Genomic DNA, 19849 nt, shown 5'->3' on the forward strand with positions numbered 1-19849 from the left:
ATTCATAACAGTCTTTATGGTTTTTCATCATTGTTTTATTGTGGTAAAATATATATAGCATAAAAATGGCTTTTTTAACCATTTTTAAGTGTATAGTTCAGTGGCATTAAGATTATTCAGAGTGTTGTGCAACCATCACCACTATGTATCATTTCACACAGAAACTCTGTACCCACTACACACTATCCTTCTACTTTTCTGTCTCCATGAATTTGGCTACTCTGGGGACCGCATATATGTGGAATTATATAGTACTTATCTTCCTATGGCTGACTGATTTCACTTAGTATGATGTCTTCCAGGGTCAGTCATGTTGTAGTGTGTCAGAATTTCCTTATTTTTTTTTTAAGAAATAATATGCCATCGTATGTCTAGAACACATTTGTGTATCCATGCATCTGTTGATGGACATAGGTTGCTTCGCTCTTTTGGCTGTTGTGAATAATGCTGCTGTGAGTATGAATGTGCTGCAAATACTGTTCAAGTTCCTGCTTTCAGTTCTTTTGGGTGTGATCATATGGAGATTCTATTTTTAGTATTTTGAGGAACTGTTATACTGTTTACAAAGTAGCTGTGCCGGGGATCTCTGGGTGGCTCAGCTGTTTGGCACCTGCCTTTGGCCCAGGGTGCAATCCTGGAGTCCCGGGATCGAGACCCGTGTCAGGCTCCTCACATGGAGCCTGCTTCTCCCTCTGCCTGTATCTCTGCCTCTCTCTCGCTCTATGTCTATCGTGAATAAATAAATAAAATCTTTAAAAAAACAAAACAAAACAAAGTAGCTGTGCCATTTTTTGCTCTTACCAGTAGTGTCTGAGAGTTCCAGTTTCTCCACTTCCTCACCAACATTTATTCTTTTTCATCTTTTTCTTTTGTTATGTTTTTTTTTTTTAATAGCCATGCTAGTAGGTGTGAAGTGGATTTTGTTCTGTATTTTTCTCTAATAGCTAGCGATGTTGCGTATCTCTTCATGTACTTCTTGGGCACTTATATATCTTCTTTGGAGAAATGTCTTTTATATTCTTTGCCCATGTTTCAGTTGGGTCGTTTGTCTTTTTATTACTGGCTTATCAGAGTTTTTATATAGTCTGCACACAGGTTCCTTACCATATATGTGATTTGCAGATGTTTTTTTTACATTCTGTAGGTTGTATATTCACTCTCTTGATAATGTCCTTTGATGCAAGAAGTTTTTCATTTCAGTGGTCCAACTTACCTATTTTTTTTTCTTCTGTTGTGTATACATTTTAGTGTTGTATCCAAAAATCTATTTCCAATTAACAGGTAACTAAGATTTACCTCTGTGTTTTCTTCTAAGAGTTTTATGGTTTTAGCTCTTATACTTAGGTCCTTGATTAATTTTGAATTAATTTTTTATATGGTCTAAGTAGGAGTTTAACTCCACCTTTTGCACCTGTACCAGCACCATCAGCTGAAGGGATTATCCTTTCCCCATTGAATGGTCTTAGTACCTTTGTCCAAAATCAGTTGGCCACTTTCAAGAGTGAGGATATAAAGACATTCACAGATTAAAAAAAAAAAAAAAAAACCCAAAAATTAGTTGGCCATACATATATGGGTTTATTTCTAGACTCTCAATTCTATTCCATTGGTCTATATCTATCCTTATGCCTATACCACACAGTTTTGATGACTGTAGCTTTGTGGTAGGTTTTGAAATAATGAAGTGTGATTTTTGTCCTTCTTTTGCAGAGTCGTTTTGGCTGTTTGCCTCACCATCTGCAATTCCATATGAATTTGAGGATTGATGACTCCAGTAGGAAAAAAAAAAAGATGTTGAAATTTTGATAGGATTATATTGAATCTATGGATTGCTTTGAGTAGTTTATTAGTTTCCTAAGGCTGCTGTAAACAAAGTACCACAAACTAGGATGGCTTACAGAACCAGAAATCAAGGTATGTTAGGGCCATGCTATATCTGAAGGCTCTAGGGAAGAAGCTGTTCTGTGCTTTTCTCTTATTTCTGGTGTTTGGTGGAAAATCCTTGGTGCTCCTCAGCTTGAAGCTGTATAACTTCAACCTCTGCCTCTGTCTTCACATGACGTTCTTCCCTCTACGTCTCTGTCTCTATGTCTGTATTTTTTCTCCTTTTGTAAGGACACCAGTCATATTGGATTAGGACCCACCTTTATCCAGTATGACTTCATTTTAACTAATTACATCTGCAAAGGCCCCATTTCCCAGTAAGTCCATGTTCTGAAGTTTTGGTGGACATGAATTTTAGAAGGATGCTCTTAAACTCAAGTACTGTTAGCACTGGTAACAATATTTTTCCAGTCCATAAACATGAGGTGTTTTCCATTTATTGAGGTCCATTTTCCATTAATTTCAGTGATGTTTCATAGTTTTCAATGTACAAGTCTTTCATATCTTTCCTAAATTTATTCCTAGGTATTTATTCTTTTAGATGCTATTATAAATGAAATTGCTTTCTTAATTTTCTTTTGGGTTGTTCATTGCTGGTATACAGAATTGTGACTGATGTTTGAGTGTTGATGTTGTGCCCTGCAACTTTGCTGAGCTTAATTAATTATTAGCTTAAATAGCTTTCCTGTGGATTCTTTGGAATTTTCTATATAAACAGTCATGTTATCTGCAAATAGATGGTTTTCTTCCTTTCTAATCTGGATTCCTTCTATTTCTGTTTCTTACCTAGTTGATCTGGCCAGAACTTAACAGTTACAATTTTGAACAGAGTGGTAAAAGTGGGCACTCTTACTTTGTTTCTGATTTTAGGGGGAAAGCTTTTGATCTTTCACTAATTGACCATGGTGTTAGCTGTGGGTGTTTTACATACGGCCTTTATCATGGTGAGAAGTCTCCTTTTATTTTTATTTTTCTGAGAGTTTTTATTTATGAAAAGGCATTGGATTTTAACAGATTCCTGCCTTTTCTGCATTAATTGGGATGATCCTGTTTCCCCCCCGCCCCCGTTCATTCTTTTGATGTGATGTAATATATTGGTTGATTTTCTCATGTTGAACTGGTCTTGCATTCCTGGTATAAATCCAATAGGTCATAGTATAAAAATCCTTATACTATGGTATTGGGTTTGGTTTGCTATTATTCATAAGAGGTAATGGCCTATAGTGTTGTTTTTTTTTTCTTGTGATGTCATTATCTGGCTTTTTTCTTGTTGATGTCATGCTGATCTTACAGAATGAGTTAAGAAGTGTTCCCTTCTCTGTACTTTTTGAATTAGTTTGAAAAGGATTGCTATTAAACCTTTATATGTTTGGTTGAATTTACCAGTGAAGCCATCTGGTCCTGGACTTTTCTTTGTTGGGAGGTTTTTGATTACTGATTTAGTCTCTTTACTTATGATAGTTCTTTGAGATTTTCTATTTATTCTTGAGTCAGTTTAAGCAATTTGTGTGTTTCTAGAATTGTGTACATTTCTTCTGGGTTATCCAATTTGTTGGCATATAATTGTTTATAATACTTTCTTTCATTCTTTTTATTTTTGTAGACTTAGCCCCCAGTTTCATTTCTCATTTTTAGTTATTTGTATCTACTTTTCCCCCTTTGTCTATCTAAAGGTTTATCAACTTTTAAAATCTTTTCAAAGAACCAACTTTTGGTTTAACTCATGATCTATGATTTTTTCTCTATTTTGTTTTCCTCCATTTCTAATCTTTTTGTCCTTCTCCTTCCCTTTTTGTATCTCCTTCCCTTTGCCAACTTTGGTTTGCTCTTCTATTTCTAATTCCTCAAGGTGTATAAACTTAGGTTGTTGATTTGAGATATTCTATTTTAGATGTAAGCATTTATATTGCAAATTTCTCTTGAGGCACTACCTTTACTGCATTCTATACATTTTGGTGTGTTATTTTCATTTTCATCCATATTGAGGCATTTTGTAATTTTGCTTCTGTTTTTTTCTTTGACCTGTAGGTTAAGATTATATTGTTTATTTTCCACATATTTGTACATTTTTAAGTTTTCCTTTTCTTATTAATTTCTGGCTTCATTCCATTGTGGTTAGAGAAGATGCTTTCTCTGATTTCAATTTTTAAAAATTTCTTGAGACTTATTTTGTGGCCCTAACATACAGTCTATGGTAGAGAGTTCTGTTCTACGAGTGTTCTGTTAGGACTAATTGGTTTATAGCATTGTTCAAGCCCTCTATTTTCTTATTGATACACTGTCTAAATGTTTTATTCATTATTGAAAGTGAGGCATTGAAGTCTCTGACTCTTATTGTAGAACAGTGTATTTCTCTCTTTTATTCTGTCAATGTTTGCTTCATATACTTTGGGGCTCTATTTGATGTATATATGTTATAATTGCTATTTCTTCTTGATGAATTGACCCTTTTATCAATATGCTCTTATTTGTTCCTTGTGACTATTTTTGACTAAAAGTCTGTTTATTCCTGACATTATTATGGCCATCCAACTTTTCTGGGTGTAATATCTTTCAATTTCAACCCATGTGTCTTGGACTTAAAGTAGTTCTCTTGTTGATAGCATATAGTTGGATCATGGCCTTCATCTCTTCTGCTAGTCTCTGCCTTTTGATTGGAGTGTACATTTACGTTTAATTACTGAGAAGGAAGAACTAATCCTGCCTTTTTTCTCTTTGTCTTCCATATGCTTTATAGTTCATTTTGACCCTCATTTTCCCCCATTAATGCCTTCTTTTTTGTTTACTTGATTTTTTATGTAGTGAACCAGTTTGATTCCTGTTTCTTTTTGTGTATATTCTTTAGATTTTTTCTTTGTGGTTGCCATGGAGATTGCATTTAGCATCCTAAATTTATAACAATCTAATTGAATTGATACCAACTTAAATTCAGTAGCATAAAAAAACTCTGCTCCTAATTTATGGAGACAGAAAGTAGAATAGAGGGTTACCAGGCCTGGGGGACAGGCAGAAGGAGTTAACTGTTTAATTGATAGGAACTTTTCTTTGGGATGATGAAAAAGTTCTGGAAATGGATAGGGTGATGGTTATACAATATTTTATTTTATTTATTTTATTTTTATTTTTATTTTTTAAAGATTTATTTATTTATTTATGATAGAGAGAGAGAGAGAGAGAGAGAGAGAGGCAGAGACACAGGAGGAGGGAGAAGCAGGCTCCATGCCAGGAGCCTGACGTGGGACTCGATCCCGGGACTCCAGGATCACGCCCTGGGCCAAAGGCAGGCGCCAAACCGCTGAGCCACCCAGGGATCCCCTATACAATATTTTAAATGTAGTTAATGCCAATTAAACTATACACTTAAAACTGGTAAAATGGTAAATTTTATATTATATATGTTTAATTACAATGAAAAGTTAAAAAGCACTTATCTTATACAACTTTGTCTCCCTATTTATGTTATGGTTTTCCCAAATTATATTTTTATATTTTAATTTATGCCCAGTAACAAACTTATAATTATTTTTTATGCATTTGTCTTTTAAATCATGTAGGGAATAAATCCTTTTTCCTTTCCTTTCCTTTCCCTTTCCTTCCCCCTTCCCTTTCCCGCCCTTTCCCCTTCCCTTTCCCCTTTCCCCTTTTCTCTTTTCCCTTTCCCCTTTCCTTTCCTTTCCACATAGAGAGAGAGAGAAAGAGGCAGAGACACCGGAGGAGGGAGAAGCAGGCTCCATGCTGGGAGCCCAACATGGGACTCGATCCCGGGACTCCAGGATTGCGCCCTGGGCCAAAGGCAGGCACTAAACCGCTGAGCCACCCAGGGATCCCCGAGATCTTTATTTCTTAATAACAGCTTTAAGTTACTCTCTAGGTGTTTTTTCATTTCAACCTGAAGGATTCCCTGTAGTATTTCTTGTGGGGCAAGTCTAGTGATAATGAACAGGTTCAGATTTTGTTTGTGTAGGCATGTCTTAATTTCTCTTTCATTTTTTGAAGGACAGTTTTGCAGGGTATGGAATTCCTGGTTGAAAGTTTTTTTCCAATACTTTAGATGTGTCTTCCTATTGTCTTTTAACTTCCATGGTTTCAGAGAATAATCAGCTAATCTTTCTGAGGCTCCCTTGTATATAATAAGTACTTTCTCTTTTGCTGCTTGAATATCTTTTCTTTAATAATTTGATCATCATGTGGATATTTTAAAATTTATTCTACCTGAAGTTTGTTGAGCTTTTTGGATTTGTACATTTATGTCTTGCATCATATTTGGGGAGTCTTAGCCATTGTTTTTTCGGATATTCTTTCTGCTCCATTCTCTCCTCTCCCATGGAAACTCCCATAATGCAAGTGTTAGTTCTCCCAATCTCCTGAAGGCTATTTCTCTTTCCTTCCACTTTTTTCTTTCTGCTCCTTAGACTCAATACTTCCTGTTACCCTATCTTAACATTTGCTGAGTCTTCCTTCTGCATGCTCAGACCTGCTATTGAACCCCTCTAGTGAGTTTTCATTTCAGCTACCAAAATTTTTGGTTGGTTCTTTTATAATTGTTTCTATCTCCTTATTGGCATTCTCATTTTGTTTATGTATCATTCTTTTGATTTCCCTTGTTACATATCCATGTTTTCCCTTATCTCTCTGAACATGTTTAAATGATTTTTGTGTAGTAAGTCTGATGTCTGGGCTTTTTTGGGGACCATTTTTATTAGTTTTGTTCCTTTGAATGGGCTATGCTTTCCTGTTTACTGTATCCTTGTGTGCCTTTTTATTAGTTGTTATTGTTGAACACAGGACATTGGAGTATAATACTGTTGTAGCTCTGGAATCAGATTCTTTTTTTTCCCACGGTTTACAGTTTTTAAAAAAAATCTTTTTAAAGATTTTATTTATCCATGAGAGACACAAAGAGAGAGAGAGAGAGAGAGAGACAGAGCCAGAGACAGAGATACAGGTAGAGGGAGAAGCAGGCTCCATGCAGCCTGATGTGTGACTTGATCCTGGGTCAAAGGTGGCGCTAAACCGCTGAGTCACCTGGGCTGCCCCCCAAAATTTTTTTTAAGGCCATAGCAATCTACCTATTTAATGATTTTTCTAAACTATTTTTGTAAAGATTATATTCCTTGTTGCATATAGTAACTGAAATCTCTATTTCTTTAGTTTCTGTCAGCTAATACTTTGGTAAGAACTTCTTTTAATGTCAGGGGCTTAAACAACAACACACCAGAGAATAAGGAAAAACAAAACAAAAATCCAGACACTTTCTTAGTCCTTGGCAGCCTGGCTTATGCTGGGCACCCTCTCAACAGTTAGGCTTATATTGAGCCTAGAAGTCAGCACAAAGTGAAAAGTTGGGGTCTTCTCAAATCTTGTCTGAGTATCTGATTTGCCCTTGGCCTATGGGTAGCTTTCCAAATGTTCCTGTATATATGGAATTAAAAAAAAGAGATTTTATTTTATTTATTTTTAAAGATTGGTGGATTTATTTTAGAGCACAAGAACAGGGGGGAGGGGCAGAGGGAACGGGAGAGAGAGAATCTCAAGCAGATTCCCCATTTAAGCAGATTCTGATGCAGGGCTCAATCTCATGATCATAATACCATCACCTAAGCCAAATCAAGAATTGGATGCTTAACCAACTGAACCACCGAGGTGCCCCACCTTTTTTTTTTTTTTTTTTTTTTTGAATCTGTACATTCAACATGGGACTTGCACCTACAGCCCTGAGTTCAGGAGTCACACGCTCCATTGACTGAGCCAGCCAGAAGCCCCCTATATATATATGTGTGTGGATTTTTAAAGTATGTCTTAATGTTTCAAAGAATCTTCCCTAACTTTTCTTCCCAGGTGGTCTGTTGTCTGTCTGAATTGTTATCATTTTCCCCAGAAGCACTTGCCCCTCTTTTAACCTGAGTGCTGAGGTAGGTGAAAACAGGAGAAATGTGCCTTGCATAAGTCCTTCAGGGAGCCCCCAGACAGGTTAGAAAAATCATACACAGTAATTTACAAGTAAGATCTGCTTCCTCTGTAACTGGGGATTAGGGTTCCACATTGGCAACAGAAACTGCTACTGAGCCTTGGAGGGGGAAGGACAAGTAAGAATGCCACAGAGCTTTTCTACTGTTTCCAAATTACTTTTTTTTTTTTTTTTTTTTAATTCTACATTCTATTGGTTGCTGTAAACTTTTGGCTGTTTTTCAGGGTTCTCACATAGCTGGTTCTGATAGTTTCTGCTTGATTTTCCTTTTTTTTTTTTTTTTCTGCTTGATTTTCAATGTTTCTGTGGGAAGATAAGAGGTTGGAGCTACTTACTCTGCCATTTTCCTTTCCATTGATGATTCTTGTCTGAATCAATGTGCAGGTGGTGCAAAATCATCATTTTGTATTTCTGTAATTTCTGCTGCATTTATGAATTGGTATTCTCCTGTATAAAAAAAAAGTTACTTTCTGTGTAATTGGTATTAATATGGATTTAGGTATTTGAACAGGTTATTACTTTAAATAATTTTTAGTGGGGTATAATTTAAATACAGTAGAGTCTACACACACTAAGTGTTCAGGTTGATGACCTTGACAAATGCAATGTGTAACGACCTGTAGCAATGACCTCAGGTCAAGTTATAGGATGTGTCCTGCCCACAGTTTCCCATGACTTTTTTGCATTTACATTTTATTTTGAAATAATTATAGATTAATAGGAAGTTGCAAAGAGAGTGGCCCCATGTACCCTTTATGGAGTTTCTCCCAAAGGTTACATCTTATGTAAAGGTAATATAATATCAAAACTGGGAAATTTGACATTGGTAAAATGTATAGATACAGTTCTGTGTCATCTTGTAGATTCCTGGAACTGGGAGTTGCAGCTTTCCACTAGGCCTTTGGTGACACCACTCTGGCTAGAGTGCTGTGTAAGTGATCTCCACTTATATGAGTGCAGGAGGGAGGCCTCACTACTGCTGGACAGGGGTCAGGGATCTGCCTTTCCGCCTGGTTTTCTCTGACATCACCTCAGCAGGGATGGTTCAGGGCATCTTGGTGTGACGGTAGCAGTCCAGGCTCCCCAGTAGGGGTGGGGCTGCAGTGTTTTCTGTGGTATTAGGCTGGATAGGCTTGTTACTATCTCAAAGTTTTGTCTTGCCTAGTCCTTGGGCTAGAAAAAGCAAGCTTTCTGGGGGGGGCTTTTGGGCTCCCATTTACCAATGTCTTTGAGCACTCAGTTCAGGATATATGAGACAAAAAGAAACCTTCTAAAACTCCCTGCCATGTCATTCTTTGGGTCGCAGGGCCCCCTGTCAGACCCTCTTTCGGGTTATTCTTATATATATCTTGTATGTATTATGTACAGAGTTTTTAGGTGTATTACCAGAAGGAATAGGAAGAAATGTAACTACTTCTGCATTGTCTTATTTTTTAAGACTCAGATATTGAAGATTTTTGACACATCCTGTTGGACTTCTCTCCATAAAATGATAATACCAGTTTTTACATTCCTAACAACAGTGTATGAGAGTGCATGCAGCCAGCACTGGGAATTATCAGCCTTTTTCATCTTTGATGATCTGATAGGCAGAATTGATGTCTCCTAGTATTAATTTTTGTTTCTTTGGTTTCAAGTGGAGGTTGAATATTTTTCATGTTTATTGGCCTAATTTTTTTTTCCTCTTGCATTACCTCTTCTCGGAGAGAGAGAGAGAGAGAGAGAGAGAGAGAGAATTGAAGATGGAAAGAGAAGGGTAATCTGCTGCTGTAGTAGTTATGGTCCAGCCAGGAGACAGAAACCACTGCAATTATTTGAACAGAGAGAGCTTATTAAGAACCAATAACCACATATAAAATTAGCTAAGTTATCAAAAGGTCAGATGGGAACACTGAAGTATTTTGGAGGTAGCAGCTGCAGGAAGCAGCTCCTATCTGCAGGGCTGGGGAATCAAAGGGAGAAGTTGCAGTTATTAAAACTCAGGCAGTGAAGGGAAGGGCCCCATGGAAACTTGGAGTTTTGAAGAAAGGTACTGCTTGATTGGGCCTTTTGTTCTGGTGGTAGGGTGTATGAAGTCCATGCTGCAGGTTTTGGAAAATCTGCAAACTAGAATTAACTATTGCCACAAAGGTAGTGTGTTGCCAGGGAGGGAGTATTGCTGGGGTGGTGGTGCCAAGAACCGGAAGGACTGAAGAGGCACCCAGGAAGAAGGAGCAGCAAATCTTTCTCCTCCATCCTTGCTGTTTTCTTCTAGTGCCCCTTGTTGGAAAGACTCTTTAAGGAGCCAGCCAGCCAAGCCCAAATGTGATTTACAAGCTCCCAGACCCAGCATCACAGAGCCAATGTGACCTGAGATAGAAGAACTCAGTGGTCAGCATGGCTGCTATTGCCTATGGGTGTTGCCTATACTGAGTATGGGGGGAACCTGAATCTGTTGTGCTCTGCTTGTCTTGGTTTTTCTGTTCCTCTTGTAGTTGGAACATCTTGCTGACAGTGAGTAGTATGATTTTAGCGTTAAGTTTTTCTTTGTACAACATGGCCCCTCGCTGTATTTTGCATCTGTACACTGTGTTGTGTGCTGTATGTGTACTACATATGTACGGTCATACAGAATTGAATGTAAAAATGTATATGTACTTCATGGGGGATGTAAACATTTTTCATGGGTCATTTTAATTACATCTCATTCTTCCTTAACTTCAGAACTTATCTCCCCTTTGCTATTTGGTCCAGTAAGATGAAACATCAGTTTATATTCCAGTCAAACCACGACTCCCTGTGACTGGAGCTTAAATGCATACACATCTCTCATCTTCACCCATCCCTCTTTACTCTTGCCATTTGGATAGATATAACATATGTAGGGACTGGACCATATGTGTCTTATCCAGAGGGCCTGAGAGTACTTGTCTAATAAATTTTTGTTCAATTAATATTGATAACAGCACCAAGAACATTTCTTTTACATATAATTACTCATTTAATTCTCACATCAACCTTGTAAGTATTTATCATTACCATATTTTATTAGTTTTGAGGTGAGCATTTTTTCATTTTTTAACATCTTTGAATTAGGGATGCATTTTATATTCAGTGATATCTTGTAACTCATTTTTTTTTTCTTGGTGAAAATGGAATAATGGTTCATCTTATAGTTGATGGTATTTTAGATTCAATTAAATTTGGTGTTAATTCCATTTTATAGATCAGGAAACTGGGGCCAGAGAGGTTAACCATCCTGCCCTAGGCTAGAAAGCAGCAGATCTGGGCTAAGAAACCTGGCCTCCAATCTTGGGGTCCTGTTGTCCCTCCCTATCTCCCTTCTCTGAGCCTCTGCCGAGAACATCCTCTGTGCCATCCCACCTGTCTTGGCCTTGTCCACTCTCCCAGTGTAGCTCAGACTCCACCTTCCAAGCCAGCCTTATTCTTCCCTTACCATCCTGCTGGGAACGTGTCATTTCTTCTTTTCTCCTTTGAACCCCATAACATTTCCTTATCAACTGGTTGTATCCATCTTTTATTTAGTTGCATTTCATTTTCCAGGGTATCCAGACCCCAGGTCAATTTGTACAGTAAACTACCCACATATACCCTTTAAGAAGGAAGACTGGGTTATGTTTTAGAGTTCAGTGTACTCATTATTTTTCTACCATGTTAGGTGAATCACTGTTTCTTTGTAGCTCAGCATCAGGTGAAATAATTGGCTTGTGTTTTGGGACTGTGTTGTAGGAAAAGCACTGGTCTTCAACACTAGAGAGGTATTCACACTCTAGGAGACACGCAGGTACTGATGTGGACTCTAGGAGGCAGGTCTTCTGCCTCCATGGGAACACCCACAGCCCACTTTCCGTGGTAGGGCTCAGTGCGCTTGGGTCAGGTGTGGCAGCCCTGCAACAGGCACAGTGAGCTCCTTTCCAAGGCATTTGTTCATCAAGAAGAATGGCGCTGTTTCTCCATTTTCAAATTTAGAAACTTTGTTTTATTTCGTTTTAACTCTTTTACTGAAATATAATTCACATGTCCAATTCAGTGATTTTTCCTATGTTCATGGGGTTGTGCAACCATCACCACAATCTAAGATTAGGACGTTTTCATTACCCCCAAAAGAAATTCTCTGCTCGGTGTCAGATGATCTTAATGGGCTTTCCATCAGCTCTCTCTTGGCCCTGGGAGATTTCTGTCTCTGTGGATTTACCTGTCCCAGATAAGTCATTTAAGTGCAATCATACAATATGTGGTCTTTCTGTGACTGGCTTCTCAAGCATCATGTTTTCAAGGTTTATTATCTGTGTGATGGCATGTGTCAGTACTTCATTTCTTCTTATTGACAGGTAGTATTGTGTGGTTATGCCACATGTTACATATCTATCAGTCAGTTGATGGACATTTGGGCTGTTTTTGCTTTTTAGCAATTATAAGTAATGATGCTGTGAACATTTATGTGCAGATTCTTCTGTGGACATATGTTTTCATTTCTCTTGGGTATATGCTTAGGACTGGAATTATTGGATCATATGCTAATTCTGTGTTTAACCTTTTGAGGAGTGGCCAGATTATTTACCAGAGTAGCAGCCTGTACCATTTCACATCTCTACATCTTCACCAGTACTTGTTATTATGTCATCTTTAGTATAGACATCTAGTGGGTGTGAAGTGCTATCTCACCGTGACTCTGATTTGTGTTTTCTTAATAGCTAATGGTGTTGAGTATCTTTTCATGTGCTTATTGGCCATTTGTACATCTTCTTTGGAGAGCTGTCTATTCAGATCCTTGGCTCATTTTTAATTGATTTATTTGTCTTTTTATTGTTCAGTTGTTAGGAAGTTTTTGAATATTCTATATAGTAATGCATTATGTGAATGGTGAGTTGCAAAATTTTTCTTTGGGCATCTTTTCACAGAATGGTATCCTTTGAAACACAGAAGTTTTACATTTTGATGAAGTCTAGTGTACCTATTTTTCTTTGTTCCTTTTGCTTTTGGTGTCACATCTTAGAAGGCTTTGGCCAGCCCAAAGCCCCAAATATTAAATATTGGCACTTATGTTTCTTCAAAGAGGTTTATAGTTTTTGCTCTTACATTTAGATATGTGATGTACTTGGAGTTAATTTTTGTGTATGGTATAAGGAAGAGGTCTACCTCCATTCTTGATAGAAGTCTGGATGTCCATTTGTCCCAGCACCATGTGTTGAAAAGACTGTTCTTTCTCCATTGAGTTGTTCTGAGTGTGTAGTTTTTTGCTGGATTAGATAGTTGATTTCATAATAGATAAATGTAGGTATGAAGCACTTCTACTATATATTTATCTTACCTGCCCCATTAAGTTATAAACTCCTTAGGGCAAGAAAAAGTTATGTCTTATTTATCTTTAATTCCCTTCAGCATCCAGCTCAGCCTGTAATATATACTGGACTTTTGAGTGAATCAGAGTGTGCAATAGAGGCCTGATCGATGAGAGTATGAGAAAATATTCTCCCTGATTGAGTCTTGAATGTCTCCTAGATCTTGCCAGTGAGCTCACATCACTAATACTGTAATAAGTGAATCATACAGGGATTAGGATTTTTTCAGTTTTATTTTAACTTTTTGTTATTTAAAAAACAAAGTATGATACTTAAATGTTTGTAACACTAATACTTCTTTTTTTTGTTAAATGGAATGTGCATGTCAAACTTGGAGATCTAGCCATTTAAAATTTAAGAATGTCTTGTTTTCATTGTATTCATTTTTACATGTAGCTTCTATTAATGACAAGTGATAATGATCTTCCATTTTTGCTAGTTATATAAATTTTTAAAACAAATGTAAGTAAAAAAGGGAGATTTTTAAGAAAAAAAATAAGGTGATGCACAGATATTGCAAAAATCACCAGGGGGCACTCAAATAATGAAGGTTAGGGATGTACCTAAGGGAACATTCCTCCTCCCTTATATTTTCTCTATTCATTTTTTTTTTTTTTACTTTTTGTTTTATTTTTGAATAGGTAATATCTTGATATGACTCAAAAGCCAAAAAAGTACAAGAGGCATACAAAAAAAAAAATCTTCTTCACTCTGTTCCTCTGGCCACCTGGCTCCCTGCCTTGGGCTAGTAAGACTTATATGTTTGTCCAGAGGTTGCTGGTTTCTTGTATGCATATACAAGAAAGTGTTCCTATATTATCTTTTCCTGCTGCTTAACACAAATGATTCCTTACTCTTTGCCAAGTTCTCCCTTGCCTCAGAGGGTTGTTCTTAACCTGGGCTAGTCTGGTCATTCTCAACCTGGATACTGAATCCTCATACCAGCATTCCCTGTGGTCACAGGGATTGAGTCCTACACCAATGTCTCAAGGAGGAAGGGGAAAGGGCATGGGTCTGTCTGCTTTTAGGCAGAACAGTTGCCTAGTGACTTACACACGTCTCCTTGGCAGGAACTGGGACATACGGGCATCTCAGACCAATCACTGGCAAGAGAGAACGGGATTACCATGGTTGGTTTAGGTTGGTCCCAGCTTTCCCCCGACGCTGGCAGAGAGAGCTGCTTTTCCTGAGATTAGAGGCGTTCACTTCCCACAAAACTAGGGAAGGTAGCAGCCTTGTGGGAATGGCTGCAGGATGGCCATGCACAGGGTCTGCTGTGGAATTTTTACAGGGATGCCTAGGGAAGAGGCTGAGACAAATACCTGTGCTCTCAGAAGTCTCAGGCTAGCGTGGCCATTTTTGAGCTCAAGAATTAGAAGTAATAACTTTCTGATTTGGCCTGAAGCAGTGGTAGCATCAAGACGCAAATACTCATTCTGGTCCCAAGTTTCATGCAGTGGAACTAGATCCTTGAAGTTTTTCCTTTAAAGGTCCTTCCCCTGGAAGTGCATCTTTTGGGAGAACTTTTTGTTCTGATCTGTTAGAAGAAACCAGAAATGCCTCTGGCTCGTGGCTGGATTCCTGGAGTCCAATTGAGCAGCTGGGCATCAGCCAGGGGGTCAGACTGAAGAAGGATGACTTGAGTGGACAGAAGAGGTGGTCCTGAGAAGATGCTGGCCTGCCCTGCTTTCAGAGCCAGATGTCAGCGTTCTGGTGCCTGTGTTGAGTGTCACTCCACCCGCTTTCCTCCTCCTGACTTTCTCCTGCTCTTGCCCTCTTCCTGCCTTCTCTCAACCTGTTCCCCCCACTCTCTCTTTTCTAGCCCCTTAAAGCTGATAGCTGGAGACCCCAGGTTTTTTTCTTCCCTTGCAGCACGCAGAGTTAGGAAGCCCTGTTGTTTTCACTAGAAGCAAAGGGGAGGGGGCACTGTTCAGAAGGTGGAGCCTTGGGAAGGGTGGAGGAATGTCACAGGAGAAATGAGAAACAGATGTAGAGATCCCGTGTGGCTGAGCCTAGTCGGAAGAGTTGCAAGGAGAGGGGGCCAAAAGAGGCTGGAATTTGGTGGTCATTCTCATTTGTGTACAGTTTAATCCTTTTGTGGCTTTACTGGTGTTCATGCAGCAAGCAGCTCCCAGCAAGGGAGTGAACAACAAGCTGATGATTAATTGCCCTTTTTAAATTGTAATTATGTCACTCACCAGAACCCGTGAACATTAATTCTCGATTTACAAAGTGAGTAATTGAATAATGAAGGGGCTGCCTGTTTGTTGTGCTCTGTTCTTGCCCTTGCATTTCTACAATGCCAGGCCTTTCTGTATCTCCCAGTCTTTGTTTTTTTTTTTTTAATTTTTATTTATTTTTGATAGTCACAGAGAGAGAGAGAGAGAGAGAGAGAGAGAGAGGCAGAGACATAGGCAGAGGGAGAAGCAGGCTCCATGCACCGGGACCCGACGTGGGATTCGATCCTGGGTCTCCAGGATCGCGCCCTGGGCCAAAGGCAGGCGCTAAACCGCTGTGCTACCCAGGGATCCCTATATCTCCTAGTCTTTGGATGATGCCCACTTCCCTGGTGATTTTAGTGCCTGTTCTGGCTTTCTGACTGCAGACCACCTGGCATCACTTTACATTGATGGTGGGTGAGGCCCAGGCTGATGTCACATGCTGTAGAGAAAGGGAGTCTAGCCATTGGATTCCAGTCTGCTGCTGCTTTTTATTAAGTTCTGTTCCAGCAACAAAAGCTTCCTCTGGCTAACTCCAGCAAAAGAGCATGACTTTATTGGAAGGATATTGGAAGGATATCGGGAAACTCACCAGGGCAAAGAGAAATCTGAAGAAGCAGGCATTGAAAGAAGATAGCTAGAACCAGGGTCTGGTTGGTGGTGCTCTTAGGGTAGTCAGTCAGTCCTTGCATGGCATTAGGAGGGACACTGCTCCAGCATTCCTCAGTCTGTCATTTCATATCCTGAGCAAGACATCCTTGCTAGTGGAGGGTGGAGCACTTTGACTGACTGTCTGGCCAAGAGCGCCTGTCCACTTTGGGAGGGGGAATAATGCCTCCCCAACCCCAATCACCTGCTCTTCCCAGCAGTGGAAGTGGATGCTGGGCAGGCAAATAGAGCAGAGGCCTCCACAAAGCCCTGTCCTTGACCTTCAGGGAGGTGACTAGGGCGTGAGAGTAGAGCCCTATGAATGGTTTTAGTGCTGATAAAAGGGACCCCAGAGGGCTCCCTTGCCACATGAGGACTCAGTAAGAAATGAGCTGTCTGTGCAGTCAGGAAGTAGGTCCTCTTCAGACACTGAATCTGCTAGCACTTTGACATCGGACTTCCAAGCCTCTAGTTCGCTGATCTGAAGCTTTGATACTTATTTCGAAATAAATTTCTGTTGTTTATGAGCCACTGTATCTATGGTATTTTTGTTGTAGCAGCCTGAATGGACTAAGGCAAGGGAGAGTCTACCTATTCCCAATAGGCATATATTTCTTGCTCTCTTTGGGAGACACCATGCCTTGTACAAAGAGAAGTCTTGAAAGCTGCCTGCAGGTTCTGTAATCGCCAGTGGAAGTGCTAGCCACAAACAGGCTGGGTAAGAATTCATTTCATGCCCCTGGCCTTACAGTTTTCTTCTCATCAATGATCCCCATCTTCATTTGACATTAGAAAGCTGCTGGCTCTGCTTGGACCCCATGTCCCAGAATTATCTCTCTTCAGTGTCTTGAATGAAGTTCTCTCTGACCACAGACTCACCATCTGGTTTGCTCTTTTTTCTCTCTCTTTCCTCTTGAGCTGTCTCTTCACTTTCGTTGCATTCTCAAAACTTCCCTATTGTGCTAGTCCTCTTCTAGTTTCATTTGCCTACCCAGGACAGACCCCTGTCACGTCTCAGCTCCTCCTCTTGCATTCCTTAGATATGCCCCTGTTGCCCAGGGCCTTGTTGGTGCTCTCTGCCCCCAAACTATGGAGTGCTGCTGGAGAACACAAGGGGCTGCCATGCAGAATGGTAGCACATGCTCATGCATGTGTGCCACCCAGCCTTGCAGCACCACTGCTCCACCTTCACTGATGCCTATTTTATTTGCCCACAGCAGCTTTTCCACAGCCTTTCCCCACCCAGGCATCCCTCCTTCTCAGCAGATACCTTTGTGTTGCAGCTCACTGAGGAAGAGGGGCCTTCTATCTGAACTTCTCCTGGGCTCCTCACTCAATATTTCCTTCTCAGCCCTGGGATGTTGACCACATTCTGAGAAAAGGTCTTTTCTGGCACTTTCATCTGCCATGCCATTGTCCTTCCTCTGGCTTATACTTCTCAATTTTTCCTCCCTCTTCACTCCTTCCCCTTAGCTTATATATTTGCCCAAGATTCCAAAACACTTGATTTATTTATGTTACCTACTTCTAGTAGTGTTAGAAGCTGTTTATCCTTCTGTTATTCTTGTGATTAGGCTTATTTTAAAAAATATTTAAAATTTGGAACAATTTTAAGCTCAATACAAGTTGCAAAAATAGGGGCGCCTGAGTGGCTCAGTTGGTTAAGCATCTGCCTTTGGCTCAGGTTGTGATCTTAGGGTCCTGGGATCGAGTCCCACATTGGGCTCCCTGCTTCTGCTTCCCTCTCTCTGTCTCTCGTGAATAAATAAATAAAATCTTAAAAAAAATAAGTTGTAAAAATCATGCAGAGATTCCCACATGTCCTTTCCCCAATGATGGTATCTTTTATAACCATAGTGCAAGGTTTCTCAGCCTCAGAACTATTGACATTTGGGGCTGGTTACTTCCTTGTGTGTGTGTGGGGAGGCTGTCTTGTACATTATGTGATACTTAGCAGCTTCCCTGGCCTCTACTTATTAGATGTTGGTAGCTCTCCCCTAGATGTGAAAAATAAAATTGTCTCCAGATGTTATCCAGTGTGTCCCTTATTCACCCTAGTTGAAAACTACTCTGTAGTAGTTTCCTTTTACTGTTGTAACAAATTACCACCCACTTCTTGACATAAAACAACATTAACTTACCCTCTCACAGCTCTATGAGTCAGGTGTCTGGGGTGGGGTGCCTCAGTTCTCTGTTCAGAGTCTTACTGGACTGAAATCAAGGTGTCACCTGGGACTGCAGTTCTCACTGGAGTTTTGGGACAATAATTTGTTCTAAGCTGATTCTGATTGTTGGTAGAATTCAGCTCCTTCCCATGCCTTCCATGTGTCTCTTCCTTCTTCAAGCTGCCAGCAGGTGTCCAGTCCTTCTTGTGCTTTCAGTCAATCCCTGATTCCCTGTTCTACCACCAGCCAGAAAAAGTTCTCCAATTTTAAGGGCTTATGTGCTGACACTGGGCCTACTGGATAATCCAGGATAATCTCATCTCATTCATATTTCTCGGGATTAGGGTGTGGACATCTTTGACAGGTGATTATTCTGCCAATGACACACTGCCATAGTATAGCAGTCACAGCCAGGAAATTGACTTTGTACAGTGCATTAACTACACCTCAGACCTGGTACAATCTCATCAGTTTTCACATTCACTCATTGTTTTTTATTCATATTATTTATTTGGCATAGAGTTCTGTCAAATGTTATCATACATATGTTTATCATATACACATATATATACATATTTGTTTTTCATTTAATGACCACCACAATCAAGGAAACAATTGTTCCATCAACCCCAGAGAAACTCTCTTCAACCCTAATCTAGCAACACTTTGTCTGATGAGCATAATTTTGTCATTTTGAGAAGTTATGTAAATGGAATCATATGGCATGTTATTTTTTTAGATTGACTTCTTTTTTACTCAGTATAATGCCCTTGAGCTCCAGCCAGATTACTGTGTACGTCAATAACTTCGTCCTTTTTATTGCCAAGTAGTATTCCATTGTCTGGGTATGGCAGCTTGTTTACCCATTCACTGTTTGAAAGGCAATTGTTTCTAGTTTTTGGCTGCAACAAATAAAGCTGCTACCTATGTATATACAGGTATAATTTTTTGTTATAAACCTGACTTTTGTGTCTTTACCGTAAATGCTGCAGGTGTGGGATTGCTGGGTCATTTGGTAAATGTGTTTCTAAGATACTGCCAAACCATTTTCCAGAGTGACTGTACGATTTCCTATTCCTACCAGCAATGTGTGAGTGATCTAGTTTTTCTGTATTCTCACCACACTTGGTACTGTAAGTATTTAAAGTAACTTAAGTATTTAAAGAAGGTCAGTATAAATTAGCCATTCTATTTGAAGTGAGGTGGTATCTTATTGTGGCATTGAGTTGCACTTCCCTAATAGTTAAAGATATTGCATATATGTTTTTTCATGTGCTTATTTAGCATCTATATATCCTTTTCGATGAAGTGTCTGTTCAAATCTTTTGCCCATTTTCTGATTGGATTGTTTGTATTCTTACTATTTAGATTACAGAGTCCTTTATATATCCTGAAGACAGCTCCTTATCAGATATGTGATTTGCAAATATTTCCTTGCAGTCTGTGCATTTCTTCATTCTCTCACCAGTGTCTTTGCAGAACAAACATTTTAAATTCTTATGAAGTCCAGTTTGTCAGTTTTTCTTCTTTTATGATGATGAAAAAGTCATGATTTAAGAATTCTTTTGCCTAACTCTAGGTCATGAAGATTTTTCTCCTCTTAAGTTTTCTCATAAAAGTTTA

General features: G+C 39.2%; 1 protein-coding gene and 1 long non-coding RNA gene across 2 annotated transcripts in view; one reads left to right on the forward strand and one right to left on the reverse strand.

The window, feature by feature from the left end:
* Positions 1-19849, forward strand: part of CHCHD6 (coiled-coil-helix-coiled-coil-helix domain containing 6) — a 248580-nt gene that overhangs the window by 53253 nt on the left and 175478 nt on the right. The window lies entirely within an intron of this gene.
* Positions 8103-18314, reverse strand: LOC144289424 (uncharacterized). The gene is made up of 2 exons (XR_013357301.1): positions 18203-18314; positions 8103-8299 (listed from the first exon to the last, which is right to left on the reverse strand). It is a non-coding gene; the product is annotated as an uncharacterized LOC144289424 (long non-coding RNA).

This window comes from Canis aureus, chromosome 19 (genome assembly GCF_053574225.1).
Source record: "Canis aureus isolate CA01 chromosome 19, VMU_Caureus_v.1.0, whole genome shotgun sequence".
NCBI lineage: Eukaryota > Metazoa > Chordata > Mammalia > Carnivora > Canidae > Canis > Canis aureus.